Here is a 20242-nt window from a genome sequence, read left to right on the forward strand (position 1 = left end):
CTTCCTTCAAAAGCTTCTTTCCTTCTGTTGGGAGGCTGAAGACTGATTACAGGGAGGATGTGCCAGTTTGAAAATAGTGCTGATTGCACTTGCATGGAAAGTGAGTTATTTCAGCTGTTGTTCATTGCAGAAGCTGTAAAATACTTGATTGTTCTGATGTGCTTTTCTGACCAGAAAATAACATTGTGGATATTTTTTTTTTCAATTTAGTTACACTTTTTATCATCAACATTCATTTATAAGGTTGTGTTCTGTATGAATGAACATACTCAAATTTACATGGATCCACAGTGATATTTCTAATAAATCCATGGATGTTATTTTTAATATCTTAACAGTTACACTGTCTGAGACCCAGTATTTTTGAGTTCCCAAGCCTCAGTAAGGGGAAGCTCTCCTTGACAGACTGACCTTGCAAAAGTGGCAAGTAAAACTCACAGTGGACTCCCAAGTGGCAGCAAAATTCATTTCTGAGGGAGGCACTTTTCACACTGAAGCATCAAGAGTCCACAGATTGTACAAAATATTTTTCCTCATTCTTTTTAGGATCTTGTGGCCCCTGGAGTGTACAAAAATGCAGATCCCATAGCTCCTCTAGGCACCGAACACATCCTGGCTCATCAGGGTATCAGCAATTGTCTTAACTAGGGCTTTCCAGGCTTGTGGTGTTGCTTGGTTACCATCATTCCCGCAACTTTCAAAGAAAGAAAGTAAAGCAAACGTAGGAAAAATCCACCTGGTTTCTATTTATGGGCTAGGCTACTGTACTGATCGAAACAAAACAGAATTGTAAATCCTCTACAGCTTCTTTCGTGATCTTTTTTTTTCCTCAAGTAGTCTGCTTGGCTATTCCCAAAGGCTTTCTGTTTTAAGTATGTTGTATACTAGACAGCTTCTAGGATTCTGCGCAAAGTCATCAAGTTCAGAAGCTGAAATCTTGACAAATAATGGCTTGTGTCATCAAGCCAGTCTTGGTAATGCCAGCTGGGATGCCTTTTCAGGTAGACTTTGTGCATCCTTAGGTCAGGGCAGGGAAGAGTGCACAAATCTTAGCTTGGAATATGTTAGGGAATATTTTCTTTAGTAATGATGATAATGAACTATCATAACCATTTGGCTAAGGATGTCATATCATTTTTTGAATATTTCCAACTGTAGCATCAGAAGTCCTCACCTGCCCTTAAGTGGAATAATTTTGGCAATGTGAGCTCATGTGTTTTAGGAAAAATTCTCATCTTAATTTCAATTAGCTGATCTTGACAAAGTACTCTGAGAACTTGAGTATAGCATATGTGCCCGAGTAGCTATTCTGTTGCTATCCCTGCTCCACCAAAGAGTTCTGCAAAATGAAAAGTATCCAATTTTTATCATTTCCAAGCTGAGATAGATAACAACTCTTAAGACAGTCATTCTATTGCTGTGTAACAAATGAGTTTAAGTTTCTTTTCACTAAGTTAATTCCCAAAATAAGATATTTTTGGGAACATGTGGATGCGTTTCTTAGTGAAGAGAGCTTTCCATAAATCTGCTAGGGTCATAGACAGTGTACCTGGTTATGATACAGTTGGTTACAGAAAACCTCTTAGTTTCTGAGAGTGAAGAAAACTAAAACAAATGGAGATATCTGTGAGTCAGACAGAGATTGAGGAAAAATAAACACATCCAAGTAAAGCATCCCCAGCTGTGGAAAAAAACTGTCCCCATCTATCAGAAGTATGGTGTGTATATGAAGCAGACAGCAATTCTTGTAGGAAGTAGAACTTGTAAATGTTGCCCTATGTTCATTGTCTGAGAACTTGTGCTTTAGTGGGGCCCACAACTCTGTCTTCTAACCTTTTTGGGCTTCCAGTGGGTCCAGTTCTTCTGACAGTGGAGAGGTTTCTCATTTGGTGAGATACTAGCTTTTCAACGCTGTGCTGTTGAATTTCCAGTGTCATCTGGCCCATGTATGTCTGTGTTACGGATCTGTTCCAGCTCCAGTTCTGTCAGGAGGAATTGGGTTAGGCCCACAATGCTTTGGGAGTAAATTGTCAACTCTTGTTACGTTAGGCAGAGTAAGAGACTGAAATAATGGGAGATCAGCGGTAGGAGAATAAAGGTGCTTACAGACAGCTGAACACAAATCCTATCCTTTGCCCTACTGTGGTATCATTGCCTGACTTGTGTCACTGAACAGAAATCTGGCATAGTATGAGAGGTGGTCCAGTCCTGAAGCTTTTATTTGGTTGTTTCCCAATCCTAAAGTCAACAGATTCTTTTGCTATACAATCTCTGGCAAATACCAGATGAGGATGGTTTTAGTCAGAAAGCTTATGCTGCTGTACAATCGCATGCATCTTCTGTTGCAATAAGAAATGCACGTTGTAAATGTCTGTATGAACTGTCCTCTGAAAGCTGGATCCTGCTGAGTGTGCTTAGCACTGCATGCCCTGGCCAGAGTTAGAAACTGCAGTGCACAAAATGGAGCATCGTGAGTTAAAGGCAAGCAGAGTTCAGCTTTGGAAGTTGTTACAAATTGGCTGATACTGACAGGATCTTACCACTGTTGAAGTGTAGCAGTGACAGACAAGGAGAAACCCTTACTTGCTTTGACTACATCAGAGCTTACAGTCTGTGTGGGGCGTATGGTTGAGATAGATGTCATAAGGTCTGACTGTCAAAGTGAGATTTGCTTTCTGTGTGCTAAACAGCTGCATTGGCAATTAGGGAAACGTGACTGACTAGCTAGGCCAAAATCGAAACCCAGAAAAGGGCCAAAAAAAATCCAAGTGTCATAATAATCAACAAAATCTCACTTTTTGTGTATGTACCAGCAGACTCCAAATAGCCTTTGCAGTCATTCATATAAACATTCAGAAGATTCCCTGCCTTCTGCTGACTTTCCTCTCACCTAGATGTTCTATCAGTGGCCTTACCAGAGAAATATCCTGGAATGAAAGCTGGCTATCTGTAGTCCAATGTTTTCTTGTGTTATCACTGTTCATCCTGGCTCAGCACGCCTCTGATTCCACCTATAAACTTAGCTTTTAATATTTTTTAGAAGTAAGTAAAAAAACCAACCCAAAGCAGAAGCCAAACAAACTAGTCTTAGCAGACTGACAACTTCCAGTTAATTTCAGTGCTACTGTAGTCACTATGCACTGTATGGATATATTTAGCACCGTGTTTTGCACAAGTGTGCAAATCCTATCTGTATAGGCTATTTACTTGGGAATGAAGGGATTGCAGGTTATGTTTACTGTTAGGGTCTAGAAGGCTCATGGGTCTACAGTGGAATTAGCAGAGTGCAGTGTTCTAGTTTTTGAGCTCTTCTGTGATGGGTGTGTTGTGAAATTCTAGGTTAAGTTTGGGGTCAGGGTTAGATGTCAGAAGAAGAGGGTTAAAGGGCTTGTTTTACTCTTCTGAAGAGTAAAGAAGATTCCTATAGGATGAGGACTCCAGTCTAGAGTGTTCCATAGCGCATGTTATGCTTTGATTCTGCCCTTTAGGTTCATTAAGGGCCATGTCACAATGAATAGCTGTTCTGATCTAGATTTAAACTTCGTTTCTGGTTCTTGTATTGTCACATATCACATTAATACTAGGATTAGGGAACTGTTGAAAAAGTCACAGCTCAAGATGGGAAGGCTTTTAAATGCTTGGTTTATTTGTATGTTCTGCCGGGCTGTAGGGCTGTGATGAGCACTGATTCCTGGCAGGTGTTTTGGCTTATGTTGGTTTTGGTGCAGTTGTTTGTCACTGAGCTCTGGTAAATGTGTTTGGTGATGTGATATCTGAAGCTCTGCTTTTCCCCCTCTTCATACTCTGCAGTGGAGGACAATGTGTTGAAGGTTCTGTGGGCGGGTATCATGCCATCTCCATGCACATGGGCTTCATCAGCCATGGATCTGCCACAGAGGAATATGGACCGCTGTTTTACAGTCTGTATTCTATGGCCTGCAGAGTGACAGCATGCCTTCCTATTTTGGGGTCTTTTTGTTGTTTGAGAATAAAAATCACTTCAAGAATTGACCTTTCATTATAATGGGAAATTACCTTGAACATTTACAGATGTTAAGCAACAGTATTTTCTGTGGTGATACGTACGTGAAATAAGTTTCCTTTTAACTGTTGTGCCTTTACTCTCCATTTCCCTTCTCTGCCCTTGAGTCATTTTTTCCTGCATACTGTTTGATAACATGTCATGGACCATTGAGTAAAGACAAAGTGGTGATTTAGGAAGGTGATCAAGCTATGGAAAGATGTCCCACAGAATTAATTAATATTTTTCAAAGTAATACATCTCATTTGGTAAATTTGATAGATGTGATTTTGCTTGGAAAGAACAAATCTTTACATCACCCAATAAAATGGGGAGGTATAATTTTGCATGTAGTGTACAGTTGTCTTGGCTGTCTGCTTTGTTACTTTATGATGATGCAAAATAAGAACTTTGGACTTCAATTTTTTGCTTGTGTTCCTTTGTCTTTTAAAATAGTTTTTAATAATAGCTCTTAAGGGGCAATAATTATAATTCTAGCTTGAATAATTTCATACCAGTGACCATATTTCTTGACCACATCAAGAAATGGGATTCTGACATTATCTGTCACTTTCTTCTTAAAATCTTGTGAAGTTCAAAAGGACAAAAATTGTCAAAAGAACTCACTTTTAAGCAGGAGGAAAAAAATATTTTTTAAGTTGTAAAGCTCTTCCCATTTGGCTTTTTTGAGTTTTAGTTTTCCAGTGAAGTTGGAGGGGATTCTCCTCTACAGCTTGGGTTGAAAAAGATCAGAACTGGGGTTTAGCAGGTGGTATGTTATGCAGGAAAAAAGTGGAATTACTAGGGTGCCTCAGTGCAATAGGGTGCCTCAGTGCAATAATGTCAATATCTGATTTTCTGTGTTTAAATCCTAAAAATACTGCCTGCAGACTACAGGTGGTACTGGAAGGGGTTAAATGTCTGTATGTTGGCATAAGAAATGCAGTAGCTATTAGGAATGTTGCTGTCTTTCTCAGTTTAATTCAGGTGCTCACTGGACAAAAGGGACAAGTTCTCAGCCCTTCCTTGTGTCCCTTTGAAGGAAATAGCCAAATCTTGCTCTTGCTTGCACCAAAAAACAAACTGCTGGTAGGGCCATAGCATAGGCCCCTTCCCCAGTGCTTGGTTAGGGATTCTGCCCAAAGGCAAGGAATTGGATATGCTTCCCTCACCAGGTTTCCAGCCCCTCTATTCATCTCATGGATCTGTGCCTGTTGTGTAGATTCCAATACCCAGAAATGCTCTTTAACACTGACATGTGTGATTACTTGTATTTCTTCATCGAAGCATCACATTTTAAATTGCTCTATTCATTCCTTTGATTTTGAACATAACTGTGACTCAGCAAGCCATGCAGAAATGTGCGTTTAGATTGTAATGGACTTTGGGACATAAGCTGTGAGAGTCTTTGTTGTGGGAGCCTTTGCCAGGTGAAGTGCTTCAGGGAACATCTGGCTGTTTCGGATGCAGAAGCAATTAAGAGCTTTCTGCCTTGCTTTAAAATAAAACCTGTGATGCTGACAGGACATTTGCAGTCTAAAATTAGTTTTGGCCTTGGCAAAATACGTAGTTTCAATAATGATAAAATAGGACAGCAGTGACACATTTCTAGTCTAGTACAAAGAGTGAGTATTTTGTAGTACAGAAGGAAAAATTAGTCTGTAAAGACAATCCAGTCATAGTGGCTTAGTAGAGGCTGATTTCAGCAGTCAGGATCTTCAGAAATGTCACAATATGCTTTTAAGGTTAGCCGAGGGACTGCTGAACAGATCTTATTCCAAAGCAAACAAGGACCAGTGTGCAACTCTTAATAGCAGCCAAAGAGGAATAATTTCTATCTGGCATGCATGGTAAACCATAGACCATGACTGCCTTCTCTTCACAGCTGCATGAGAGAATACAAAACTTTACTTCCCCGCACTATGGAAATTGGGAGATCAGTTTCCATTCATCCGTGTATGGATGTAAACAGGCACTCAGTTTTCCATGTGGTTGTGTGTCTTTAACTTTGAGGACAATTCCTCTGAAATTTATATGCAAATCAGCAAAGGCCTTGTATTGTGAACAAAGTGCTGGTGTCACTCTTTGGGTTTCCCTTTGTCTCGTCTGAGTTAGTATTCTTGAGATGATAATGTTGTTTCTGGAGAATGACCACAGTGAAACTGCACTGGTGCTGCTCAGAAGGGTTTGATTAGTAACTGCTAAGTTCCTGTAACTTGTGCCTACGGTCCTCTTGCATTAATGATAAAATAGTTTTCATTGCTTACGTTTATCTTTCTGCACATCCCATGTGCTGGCTAGTTTGAGCATAACATGCTTTAAAAATGCGTTTGTCTTAGGGGAGAATTGTGTGTGTGGTCAGGAATGGGACTAACAGCAAGGCTCAGGTGATTGCCTAAGCTTTCATGGCAATGAAGATAGGCCCTTAGAAGATAGGCCCTGTAAAAACAGGTAAGGGCACCCCCACATGTTGACCACAGCAGTAAAGGAATGAGGGATGTTTATTTCACAAAAGTCTCTTGTGAGAAGACAGTAGAGTAAATCAAGAGTAAATTAACTAAGTACTTCTTTCTTTTTTTTTTTTTTAAACTTCCAGCTATTTTTGCAGGAGATACCGTCTACTGGAGAAGATAGAAAAATAGGAACAGAAACTGGAGTCATTCTCAGTGGTAAGATACCTTTTATCTCTCTTTGCTGATCATTCAGATAGGAAGGTTCTTTACTTACAGGTCTATCAGTGCAGGAACAAGAACCCAGGAACTTTGGGGGCTGCTTTCACCAGAGCAGTGCAGTCTATTTGAACATCTTGGAAGCTGAATCATATGGAAATCATGGAGTGTCTTGGGTTGGAAGGGACCTTAAAGATCATCTTGTTCCAAACCCCCTGCCATGGCCAGGGACACCTTCCAGTAGACCAGATTGCTGAGAGCACCACCCAGCCTGGCCCTGAACACTCCCAGGGAGGGGTAAATTTTGTCTCCAGAGTCTATGATTCACCACTCCAGATAAATTTCTCTCCTTTGTCTTCTTTTTTTCTGTGTCAGCAAGTTGACCAGCTTGTGCTATATGGTCCTACTGCTTCTCCTCACCATCTCCTCATCTTTGTAACTGTTTGAACCACAACTGAACTACAATTTGTAATTGTTTGTGAAGGTGTAGCATGGTTTGCAACTGAAAGTTCTGCTGAACTGGTATTCTGAAGTCATATCACACTAAGTGTAGTCCAAAGTGATGTTCAGAGGGTAGTGGGAAAGGGTAGCTTTGTAGTAATTAAAAAAAAAAATAAGATGCACATATAGACTACAAAACTGAGAAATGGGGTCTCTGCAATTGCCTAACTTTAGAGGTGATCTAAACCCCATGTTTTTTCTCACTTGTTTTGAAGAAAATACTTGTTTGGACATATCAAGTAATTCCTTTTGCCATTTTGTCCAGAGGCAGTTTCTCTGTGTCCAGCATGTTAAAAAACATAAGCTAAGCCTCTTCCAAGCCTGAATCTAATAAGTGGGCTAATGACCTCATCCTTCTATGTAATTCTAATGGAGGTGACCATTTTTTTCAAATGTCTGTAAGGTTCTCCATTTTCCTTGCAGATTAGGACACCTGGATTGTGTCCCCTACGAATGGCTTCCTGAGAAATCATCACTGAATCATGTAATTCCTCAATTTTAAATCTGTAAAATGAGATAACAATACTCCTGCACTTAAGCATGGGTGTCAGGATGATAAATGTATTTATGTATTGAAGTTTCTGAAATGCTCAGGCATTATAATAAATAGACTGAAGGAGAACTCATTTCATTTGCACATTATTCATTTCATGCACCCCTTTCCTCGGTGGAGGCAGTTATGCTGTTTCTTAAGGATTTCCTTTTTGCTTCAGACTTTTTACACAGAATTGCTACTTGGCAAACTTCCAAAGCTTTTGGTAGTGGAAAGATCACAGGGAGTGGCTGAATAGAATCAATCTGGTAGTTAATAATTCAGCATGCTAAACTCGGTAGTGGTGAGCTGTGTGACTTCCTCAAAGGAAAGAAGAAAAGTATACGTGCCCGAAGTGGTTCTTACGCATCTGCTGATTGCAAGTGTGGCCAAGTACATGATGAAATATTGCTTGTCTGGCTCTGAGCTCTGTACAGTACAACCAGAGTGACTCATCGGGTCAGTTGCTGACCAGAAGTTGAGCTGTCAGAAACAGATGGGCTGCCTAGAGAGCAAGATATCTTGGAAGTATCTCCACCCTTGTCAGCAGTGTTACAGCACAGGGATTTCTCAGAAGCAGTAATTTCAGTGAGAGATGGTAGTTTTTCAGCTGCACTTGATCTTTCACATCTAGAACGATGCTTTGTGGCCCTGAGAATAAGGAAACTTGCTGGCTTGTTAGTGAAGGTCCTTATTTGTGGATCCTGTACTTGGAGGGACAGTAGTAGGGAGGTCAGTAAAGTCCTCAGACTTGCAAAGGGATTGTTTTTCAGCTCTGAGAAGCCTTCAGGTTGCTATTAAAAGATGGTTGGTGTGTAAATGTTCTTTCTGCAAATGAGGCCAAAATTTTTAAACAACTCTGAAAATCTTTTCCTGTAGTCTCTCTCCACCTCTTTACTCCTGAGCAGAATGGGAATAACAAATGCTTCCCCAGACTGTAGAGCTGGGCTGAGGATTATACTCAGCTCAGATATTTGGAGTTCAAGTACCCTACAAGTATCTAGGGAAATAGTTTTGTAGACACTGAATACTGGAGCAAGTTCTAGATCAGAATCTGAGAAGAGAGTACACCAATCTGGGATGGGTTTTCAATTTGACTTGCTCTGGTGGGTTCACCCTGGGCAGCTGCCAAGCACCCATACAGCTCCTAACTCACTTGCTGCAGTAGCTCTCCACAGTGAGCAGGAGGAGGAAAATAGGAAGAACAAAATCGAGACAATGTTGAGTTGAGATGAAAAACAGTAAGTGAAGAAGGAAAAAATGGATTCAGGGGGTGCAAAACAAGGGAGACAGCGCACTAGGTCATGGCAGACTGATGCCCAGCCAGTCTCCAAACAACAGCCAAAAAACTTGCTTGAAAACAAAAAAAATCCTTTTGTTCCTCTATCCCAGTTTTTATTTCTGAACTTGAGGACACATCACATGAAATATCCCTTTGGTCACTCTGAGTCAGCTGTCCCAGCTGTGTCCCGTCCCAGCCTCTTGTCCACCTTCAGCCTGGCTGTGGGGGTGTAGTGGGAAACAGAGGTGGCCTTGACACTGTGCAAGCACAGCTCAGCAATAGCCAAAACACTGGTGTGTTGTCAGTGCTGTTGTAGCCACAGATCCAAAGCACAGCACCCTGTGGGCTGCTGTGAAAGAAGTTAACTCCATCCCAGTCAGACCCACCACAACCCCAAATCCTACTACCTTTTTTTACTTACTTTTTAATGTAGTACTGTAAAAAGAAGAACAAAATCCTATTGTAAGATCTTAAGAACAGAGTATTCATGATGAAAAATGTTTTCTTGTATGTGCAGATGTGAAATTTTTATTAGAATCCTGCACACTTTGAAACAGTTCAAAAAGACTAAGAATTTGCTGAAGTTCGTTTTTCTCTGAGAAGAGTCTCAAAAAATTTGTTTCAGGGAATTCAGTAGCACTTAAGTGCTTGTCTGAATAGGGGCTGCATATTCAAGTTCTGTCCTGCAAGAACAATTCTGGAGAAATTTTACCCAGTGTGAACATGTGACCTATGTCAGAAATGGGTAATTCTCTAACTGCCTATAGGTGCATCTTGTTACTGTCTGTATAAGTATGTAATTTTGTGCCTTAAAATAATCAGCTCTGTGAGTCTTATTTATCATGAGACTGGACAGATAAAATGCTTTCAACATTGAAACATTAAGAATTAGAATTATGGGGTTATCCTAAGAAATGGAAAAAGTAAAAAATAAAAGATTTGAATTAGGAATGAAAGTTCACTTCTGAAAAAAAAAATCAGTAAATGGCCCTATGCTTCCCTGCAACACCTTATTTTTGATTATGTATGCTGCTGTCAGTGAAAAGTAACTAGCAGCTGTGTGATGCAAAGAGTTCAGATAATTCTGATTAGAGCTCACTGATTACTTTGATCAATATCAAAGTCAAACTGAAAGCAAGTTGAGCTTTCACAGATTTTTTTAGAGAGAATAATTGAGATTAAAGGAGATTCTTGAGTTCTTGAATTGATTCTTTATTTTTAGGGTATTCGGCCTTCTCTATTATTGGTGGCTCTTCTTTATTCCACTTGTCAGTATGAGGAGAGATAAGCATTTGTTCCTGGTAGTGAAAAGCATCACAAAGGCTTTGGTGGATGTGTAGTAGTGTGACTGGTCTGAATTTAAGAGTTCAAAGCGGCCACCTCCAAACCTCTTACTGGGTTTGTCAGTCAATGCTGTCATTCCAGGAGAGAGATGACATTATGGGATTTGGTTGATCATGCAGTAAGCGCAGTGAAACTGAGACTTCGGTGTCTTCATAAGAAGTTCTGGGAAATTTCTCATGACTTTTTAACACTGAAGCACTGACTTGAATGAAACGTTCCTTGTATCATGGGGAAAAGTGAACATATTCATAAAAAGGCAGCCCACAGAGCAGAATTGCCCCCTCTAGTATGTTCTGAAATGGTTCAGCTCTAAAGGTTCATGATTAGAGCAGGTAGTTTTTCTTTGCCAGTGACAACTTCGATTTTTTTGTTCCCTCTATGGAGCAGGCAGTTAGAGGAGGTTGGAAGAACTATGAATATCTTTGTTTTCAGCAGCGAAGGAACAAATGTTCTCTGAGGCCACTAGGATGGAGTGTGTATTCTGCTAGAAGGGAGGATCAAGGCAGTAATTTGTGCCCTGCCTAAAATAAAAGCAGGGTGTATATGGGGATAAAGTGTGAAAGAGTTCTTGTATTTTTCCTCCAACTGCACAGTTCAGGCAGTTTAAAAAGCCCTGTTTGCTGTGCTCTGATGGTGAGCAAAGTGGCTAGACTGTCCGATCTCAGTTAATGAGCAGAACCCCTGGAAAAATAATGATAGCTGAAGTTAAGGTCTTGGAACAACTCTACCTGTGTCAATATCATTGGGAACCAATTTGCATGTTTGAGGAAGACAGCCAGTGGAGCTGAATCTCATCCTATGTAAATTGCTTCTCATACATGGGTCTTCTTTTTTTCTCCGTTATTGGAGAGTCCAAATTATGAGCAACTATAAATCCAGCTCTCTTCAGCCAAGGTCCTTGGTTCTGTGGATACCAGGGACAGAGCTCTGTTAACCACAGAATCCCGTCACAGCTCACGTCTGCTGCCTGCAGAGCCAGCCCTGCTTGTTTTGGTGTGTGGCTAAATTGGAGACGTGAATTTGTGGCAGCTCAGACTGTGCTTTTCTCTGCAGTAAGAAATCTGTGTGACTGCCAGAACTGCTCATTATGAATGAAGATGATAACTCTGTGCATGGCTTCATGAAAATGCAGTCATACACTTTGAAAAAGACTAGCTGTTCAGGAGTCACCTTTGCCTTTACTTGGTAAGGCTCTAGAATAATGAGGCATAACTGGTACAGGGCTTTACTTGATAATGAATGCTGTGGTCAGCTCTTCCGTGTCTGCACAAGCTACAGTAACTTCCTGCTTTGTTAAGCTGAACTTTGCTTATCTCAAGTTTTGCTGTGATTTGGGCTTTCTGGGGAAGGATAACTGGCTAATAGGGAATTCAGTTAGCTTTTGGGGAGCCCTTGCTTAGCTGGTGTTTGAGAAATGTTTTGGTTATGCTGAAGTAGCTTCATCCAACCCCAACAAAACCCATTTGATTGGGAAATTCCTAGCTAGCTCAGTTTGTTGTCTGGCAGTTCTTACTGCTGGCAGGATGGTTAGAGGAAGTTGAGATACAGGGAGTTGGACTTGCTGAGACTTTGACTTGCCTAGTGTGGTAACTCTGTTAACCAGCACTGGTTTTTTGATAGTGCCCACAGGAAATATGTAAGAGCTTGTCAGTGCTGTTGTAATGTTGCTAATTAACAGCAGTGAGAAGAGGAACATGGCAGTTAAGGCAATTTTGAGGTTCACATACAAAACATGCTTTTTTGTGTGCTTATGGTGGATTGACCCTGGCTGGATGCCAGGTGCCCACCAAAGCTGCTCTGTCCCTCCTCTCCTCAGCTGGGTAGGAGAGAGAAAACATAACAAGAGGCTCGTGGGTCAAGAGAAGGACAGGGACAGTCATTCAGCTGTTACCATCACAGGCTAAACAGACTAGACTTGGAGAAATTAGCTTAATTTATTACCAGTCAATAAGAGTAAGATAATGAGAAAAAAACCCCTAGATTTTAAAACGCCTTCCCCCCAGTCCTCCCTTCTTCTCAGGCTTAACTTTATTCCCAAGTTCTCTAATTCCTCTCCAGAGCAGTGCTGGTAGATGGGGAATGAGGGTCATGGTCAGTTGCCTCTGCTGATCCTTCTTCCTCAGAGGAAGGACTCCTCACACTCTTCCCCAGCTCCGCTGTGGGGTCCCCGCCATGGGACACAGCCCTCCGTGAAGTTCTCCAACCCGCGTCCTCCCCATGGGCTATAGTTCTTCTCAAAATGCACCAGTAGGGATCCCTGTACTGCACCAGCATGGGTCCCTTCCCATGAGCTGCAGTCCTTCAGGCACAGCCTGCTCCAGCGTGACCCCCTCCTGGCATCACAGGTTCTACCAACAAACTTGCTCTAGCCTGGGCTCCTCTTTCCATGGGTCCGCAGGTTACCGCCAGGAGCTTGTTCCGTTGTGGGCTTCCCACAGGGATACAGCCTCTTCAGGCATCCACCTGCTCCGGTGTGGTGTCCTCCATGGGCTGCAGGTGGATCTCTGCATCCCTGTGGTCCTCCATGGGCTGCAGGTGGATCTCTGCATCCCTGTGGTCCTCCATGGGCTGCAGGGGCACAGCTGCCTCACCATGGGCTGCCCATGGGCTGCAGGGGAATCTCAGCTCTGGTGTGTGGAACACCTGCCCCTCCTTCTCTACTGACCTTGGTGTCTGCAGAGCTGTTCCTCTCACATATTCTTACTTCTCTCTCTAGCTGCAATTGCTGCTGCACAGCTTTCCCCTCCCCCCCCCCCCCCCCCAACTGTGTTTTTCCAGAGGCACTACCATGGTTGCTGATGGGATTGACCTTGGCCAGTGGCAGATCTGTCTTGAAGCTGACTGGCATTGACTCTATCAGACATGAAGGAACCTTCTGGCAGTTTTCACAGAAGTCACACCTGTAGCCCCTCCACTATCAGACATTGCCACACAAACCCAATACAGCATCTGAAATGTGCTGGTATCCATGTTTGCCCAAGAAAAGTGGGTTTGGCATCCTTTAGAACACTGAGGGTTTCAGCTGGTAGGGCCTGCAGTGGTAAGTAGTAACCTAGGTAACTACAAGTTAGAGCTTAATTTGATGCTTTTGAATTCTGTGAAGCAAAGAGTATGTTACCTTATCCTCCAAAGCTGTGTTAAATACTCGTCTTCAGAAATTCTGGACAGATGCAAAGTGAAGGTTTGTCCACAGATTTTATTATCATTTCATGGATTCTGGCATGCCAAAGATAGATCACTTCCAGTGAATGGGCACAAACAGATGAGCTGAAAGATGCTCTAGAATATATATCTGTGCTATACAGTGTAACTGAGCTTACCTGTCTTTGAGAGAAGTACCTTAAAATAAGACATACTTTTATTTTCTTGAAAATGTTCCTCAACAAATAAACTATCTTCTTTTCATTCTGTTGTTAAAATTACTCCATTTGTTATCCATATGTCATAGCTAGTCAAACAGCTTTATCTTGGTATTGCCCTTGCCAAGTTAAGAAATCTTAAATTTAAAAAAAAAACCAAAACCTTAATATATCTGACTAAACGGGAACCTCAGTTCATGCATGTCAGCAACACTTCATATGCTATTGACCTTCAGAAGCAGAAAAGTTTTTTTGAGATTGTCTCCTCACTATTGGGGAGGGTGTGAAAGGGGGGACTGGTTAAGCTGTCTTTGCATACTTTTGGCAGTACAGAGTCTGCATTGACTGACTGTACTTTTACGACTAATTTTGATGTAGATGGGTAGCGTGGGTTTCAGATGAAAAAAATAATGGGTTTCTTTTGAGTTTTTCCTCTAAAAAGTGCAGTTCAAAGTCCAGTAAATGCTCTAATAGCAACTTATTCATGTGTAATAGCAATTAGGTTGAAGGACTGTATGAACAATAAGTAATTATGGGTTAACTTATTTGTGTGCTTTTGTTGTTGTTTCCAGGAATACCTTTTGTTAACATCAGAAAATCAGTGTTTTCCTTGGCAGTAGGAAGGTGGGGGAGGAGAGGAGGACTAGCATTTGTTGTAACTCTGAGAATACCAAAATGTCAGTGGTGGTGTTTCCAGTGTAGTGTGTGACTGTGCAGGTACTGTTAATGTGGGAATACTGCTGGGCCTGTGTCTGTTCATTGTGGATATACATCAGGTCATTTTACTAGAGAAACTTGTCAACATTTTTTAGAGCTTTTATGTACATACATTTTGTGTGTGTACATATGTATATAATATATAATAATTTAAAATACTGTTCAAGGAAAAATTTGCATCTTCTTCAAAGGACCTATATGAGGTGACTTAGTTATGGAAAATGAAAGGCTGCACTTAATTTCAGTGTTTGGGTTTGGAAGGTTCAGACTGCTTTGGCACATTTAAATCAGGTGTTTACCTTCAAGCATATACATAACCTCACTGACTAATAAAGTATGCTTACCTATACTTTGAATGTATGTTACTTACCTGAGGTCTTGCCACACTAAGGCTGCTTCAGGTCTGTTTTGCCTCCAGTTGAGCACCTGGCTTTATCAGTTCTCATCAGAAGCCTTTTATTCAGGGAGCTCTTTCAGAGCTCTGGTAAAGTGCTTCCTTTCCCCAAACTCCTTGTAAACTTGCCAACTCATCATGACTGTGGTGCTTCCATGTGTGCTTGGTCAGGGCAGCTCTGATGACTTCTCTGTCTGCAGCTGGGGGGGCTCCTGTGGGACCAGCAAGCAGCTGGTTAAAGTCCATGTAGCTCTTTGAATTCAAAGGATTATATTTGCTGAGAATCAGCCTTGCACATCTAGCAATAGTAAACTGGCTCTTCAGAGATGCCTGAGCAAGAAGGAAAGGTGATGTGAACTTCAAATACTTCATAGAAAGAAGGCTGGAACCAGAATAGCTCCAGGACCATCTTTGAACTTGAGGTTTATTCCAAGATTGAGAACTTACTATACTGTACTAGTCTACTGGTTGAAGTTTGATTCCTTGTGATAATTTATTTCTTGATGTCCAAAACAAGTATGAATTTGAACACTTCTGATATTCACTTTTGTACTTCTGCTCTTACTGTTGAGAGAAACCACTGTGATTGAGGCAAGTTATGCTCCCACTTTACATCCTTCCCTGTCAGCATTCCCATGCTGTGCTCTTGTAGCAGTCCACATTTGGGCAACCGCAGAAGCAAATGGAGCGTCGCTGTCTCTTGGCATTCTGTTCTGAGCTGAAATAGGAGCCAGCATAAATGGCTTAATAGCTCAAGTCCCTGGCAACCACAACTTGGAAGATAATACCTCATTTGTAAAAACTGAAAGTTAACCTTTTTTGTTGTTGTTTTGCAGGAGGGCCATGCAGATGTAGAATTTGAGTAGATTGTATTTTGCTGTTTGACTCTTCTTTATCAGTATGCCTGGTAAGATATTTTGAGGCACTTGAGGAAGAGCAAGAGGGTAATGTTTATTTTGGCAAGTCTTAACTGTTGAAAGCGAGTTTTCTCAGTCTGAATTTTTCTTTCCAGAACCCCCCATCCCTCTCTCCTGCCTGTTAGAGAGAACCATTTTGCTGACCATGTAGCTGAATCCATCTATTGTCAATTGGCCTCAGCTCTAGTAGTGTGATATACGTAGTAAAACCAGGAATTCAGGTTATGCTGAATCACAGTGATGCTCTGCAGATGTTCGTCTAGGATGTCAGCCAGCAGAGTACAGGCTGTAGGCTTCCAGCAAGATTCTCCTGCTGAGTGGGGAGGATATAGAGCCCCTGGATGTAGTGTCTGAAGTGGAGAGCATCAGAAGGCAGCAAATGGATACTTTATTGTGGGCAGCCACTGGCAGCTGTGGTAATGATGGAGTGCTTCTGGGTTTCCTACCTTTGGAGCTCTGGAGTGGGGGATATGCCTTTGCTGGCTCTTACCTGGTTCTAGGAGGCTAATACAGGTGTGTTTGAGGGAAATAAAAAAACTCTTCAGAGAAAACCTTCTTTTAAGAATGGCCTAGGGATTAAAGTACTCTTCTAGTGTAACAGGAGGCAGATTTGGAACAGGCACTAGATCTTCAGTGTCTGTAGGATGGAGATGGTCCCTTGTCACTAGGCTGCTGGGATGAGTTCTGTCTCTTCCATTTCAGCTGTTTCATTTTCTTTATATAAACATTTATAGAAAATGACTCCTCATTTTTTCTGAAGTTCTGATTTTAATGAATTGATAATTTCCTACTCTGAAATGAAAAATTGTTGGGAGACTTTTCCTATTTCAGCTTTTTGATATTTTTGTAGTTCACTATAGCTTCTTAATGTGGAGAAGAGTCAGTGGTGTAGCCGAGTGTTCCCTTCTTAAGTGGGTGGTATAAATTGGATGGGTCAAAAAGAAGAGCAATAGGAAGTGCTGTCACCTCAGTTTAGAACTACCTGTGTGTTTGACCACTCATAGACTTTTAGCCTTATATTTGATAGTTATTCAGGTGACAAAACCAACTGGATAGGGAGTTCAAACACATGATATGTACAATAGTTTAGGTGGGAAACTGTTGGCTTCAGATTACTGATTCACTGCTTCACATGGCAAGCTGTGCAACTTTAGAAAGGATCTGGCTTGAAAATAAACGTTTGGCTACTAATCAGTATGGAAAGAGGATGGTAGGAATTTTCAGAGGTTGTGCCTAAGTCCCTTGAATGTTCACTAGGAAATAGCTCTTCTATCCTGTAAAATACCCTTGCATGGAAAAAAAGTTGCACAGTCTTGCTGCTGTGCAACAAGACTCCCTTCCAGAAATTTGACATTTTTTTAAATCTGAATTCCTAGGGTTTGTTTAAGAAATGTGAAGTCACATGTGTTTTGGAGATGTTTTTCAATGTTTAGAATGCTATTTTTTTTTAAATTAATGGTACTTAGTTTCTTTTCAAATTTATTTTACTTCAAAGTATGATTATTTCATAAAGCATTTTATTCATTCTTTGTATGTTCCTGCCTGTATATGTACACACACATATATATGTCAGCAGTTACAGAGTATTTACTTTTTACTGTTACCTGTCTGTTGAAACATGGATACATAGCTCTACATCGGACTTGCATGTGTCCCCTCCTGTATCTCTATTCTTCATTCTAATATGTTGCTGTAAATAATGCAGAGCTGGCCTTTCTTTAGTGCTTTTTAAATTGATCTCCATTGCTCAGAGGCAGGATGGAGTTAATGACCTAAGTATAAACTACTGTTTTGGGTTCTTCTCCGCCTGAGCTATATTCTACAGAGGTAGCAGCTCCAGGTCTCTGAGGTGGTAACTGGTGTCACTGTTTGAGGGTGTCAGTCACTTGCCATGAACAAACACCAGCTCGTGCAGTGACACCAATCTTCTGGGGAAGCCACACTGAAACTTGTGTCAAAGAAGAGCTTAGCTTCGATAGGACAGACCCAGCATTCAAAGACTGTACAGGAAGAGGGTTTGCAAGCAGCCTTGCTTGTAGCCAAGGGTGAGTTGTGGTCTGTGGACCAGTGATAGAAAATACAGCCAGAGTCTTTTGTGATGTCCGTATCAAAAGATACGTTATATCACTGAATACTTGTAAACGGTTTGGATGAAATATTAACGGAGTTGGGGAAGATGCCAGCCAAGTGGCTTTCTTTTGATGCTCTCTTAATCTGATCTTGGTAAGGGCTAGAGTGTTCCTCTGCAGGATTCTAATACAGTGGAGCTGCAACACCAAGTGCAGGGAGGACCTGAGGATCCCTCACACACCACATCTCTGTGAAAACACAAATGCCTGTGGAGCCCACGTATGTAGTGGTCTGGCTTCTCACACACTTGAACTGGGAGAGGGAAGCAAGTCAGGTGACAAGAGGGGAGAAGCACAGGCTCTCCCTGGGTTACATGCATGGTACTATCTCTGCTTAGGAAGACGAGAGCAGAACAAGGTCAGAGAGCAATGGGTTTTATCAGAATGAGGTACAGAGCTTACTGGTGCCTAACCGTTTTGTTGCAACACTGACTGGGCATGATGGTGTGTCTGTGGTACCTGCTTAGAGCCATTCCTGCCCTTGGCAGAAATCTGAGGAAGATAGAAGGCAGAAGCACACTGACCCAGGTGCTACGGACTGTCCTTCCTCACGTATCCCACTCTCACCTCTGTCCCTTTTTTCTTTTTAGCAGATAGGTCTGTGGTCTTTCAGATATGGACTTTATAGTGTTAAATAGCATAACTGAGTTCCTGATGCACTACTGCACGTTTTCCAAACCTTTACTCCTTACTGCCCATTTCCAAGTGAGCAGCCTGCAAGGCTATAGATCTGAGACATCCACTTCTTCCTCAGACTGGGTAGTCAGGCATTTCAGAAACCCTCAGGAGGAGGTGATAAACAATGGGGGAGCATAAGCCTCCTTTCTGTAGGAATCCAGAGCTACGTGTGAAATCAGTGAGACATTTTATTTCCTGCATCCTGTTTCCAGATCTGCAGCCAATAGGTTTCAGGCAGAGTGTGGTGACCAGTAGAGAATCTGGCTGCAATAGCTGAGCAGGAGGAAGAACGCAGAGGCAACAGCTGCATTCTGTGATTGAGAAAAGCGTGACCAGGGATGGAAGTGGGACTGGACTCTGCAAATGGGGAATATTCTGGAATGTATGTGCACTCTCATACATATGTTTAGGCAGGCATTTAAAAGAAAGGATTTTAAAGGCCTCAGATGTCATGAAAATTACCTGGGGTATTTAATTAGTCCGAAGTGGCTAATCTCAAACTTCAGAAAACCAGGAAATACAAAACGATGGTGTGGATAGAAGATTTCTACACGCAGTCATTAGAAAGATGTTAAACAGTATTGGAAACCACTGGTTCTGTATTAATAACATTTTATGTTGATTTTGCTAGGTGTGTTCATTTCTAGTGACAAAAAGGCTAAAAGGACAGCTGTGAGGACACTTGTTAATATGGCTTAGGTGCTCCTGACTCTGGTTATGTTTATGCATTTATTTTTTTAATTATTATGTTTATCTTTAGACACTAGACTACAGCAAATAGAAAATCATACCCACTGCTAATCTCAAGATACTGAAGACAAATGTCTGAATCTTGGATTTCTTGTAGTTTCAACATCAGTGGCAGGGCTTTGTGTACAACTAAGAGCAGTAATTGTTGTCACTAACAATCATATGCATGCTGATATTTGCCTATTTGACCTAATTATTTTTTCTTCTATTTAAATAAAATCTGAGTGAAAACCAAAATAATTCCTTTCTGAAATACTTGAATTTTGGAATTGCACTCTTGGAGTTTTTTCAGTCTTTCTGGTGCAACAGTATTAGCTTAAAACTGCATCAGAAAAATTGTGTTAGTCTCAGGCTTCATGTGCAGTTCTCTAGTAGCATTTCTTTGTAATGAAAAACAAAGTCAAATGTGAAATGGAGGCCACATGTCTCTGATTCTGCTGGTTTTGCTTTTACCTGGAACATGTGGAAGTCTGCAGGCAAGGCAGTGTAATATAATATATATGGACGGGTAGGAATCCCATTTGAAAATGAGATGTAATTCTGTAGAGCAGATAGAAATAGAGAAGATGAAAGCATAGTGCAGGCTGCTACAATCTCATTAGATACTGTCATGGTTTAATCCCAGCCAGCAACTAAGCACCACACAGCTGCTCATTCACTCCCTCCCCATGGGAGTGAGTTTGAGTGGCAGAGCTTTGTATGCTGAGCATGACATCTTATGATATGGAATATCCCTTTGGTCAGCTGTCCTGGCTGTGTCTCCTCCCAATTTCTTGTGTCCCTCAGCCTCCTCGCTGCTGGGGTGGGATGAGAGGCAGAAAAGGTCTTGATGCTGTGTAAGCAATGCTGGCAGTAACTTCAACATCCCTGTGTTGTAGCTGCTGTGAAGAAAATTAACTCAATCCCAGCCAAAACCAGCACAGGTACTTAGCATTTTTTTTCTTGTCTT

The 20242-nt window shown here is 41.4% G+C and overlaps 1 protein-coding gene across 5 annotated transcripts in view; it reads left to right on the forward strand.

Annotated features, from left to right (window-relative positions):
- SPATS2L (spermatogenesis associated serine rich 2 like) overlaps positions 1-20242 on the forward strand; it is an 86899-nt gene that overhangs the window by 11261 nt on the left and 55396 nt on the right. For 3 of the 5 annotated variants that reach the window (XM_048309583.1, XM_048309582.1, XM_048309584.1), the window contains one exon: positions 6618-6690. The exons of 1 other annotated variant lie outside the window; for it this stretch is intronic. The gene's annotated coding sequence lies outside the window, so the exon portion shown is untranslated. Of the gene's footprint in view, positions 1-6617; positions 6691-7614; positions 7676-20242 lie in introns of all 5 variants that reach the window. One more of the 5 variants, XM_048309585.1, reaches the window with a different exon arrangement.

This window comes from Corvus hawaiiensis, chromosome 7, assembly GCF_020740725.1.
Source record: "Corvus hawaiiensis isolate bCorHaw1 chromosome 7, bCorHaw1.pri.cur, whole genome shotgun sequence".
NCBI classification, from domain to species: domain Eukaryota; kingdom Metazoa; phylum Chordata; class Aves; order Passeriformes; family Corvidae; genus Corvus; species Corvus hawaiiensis.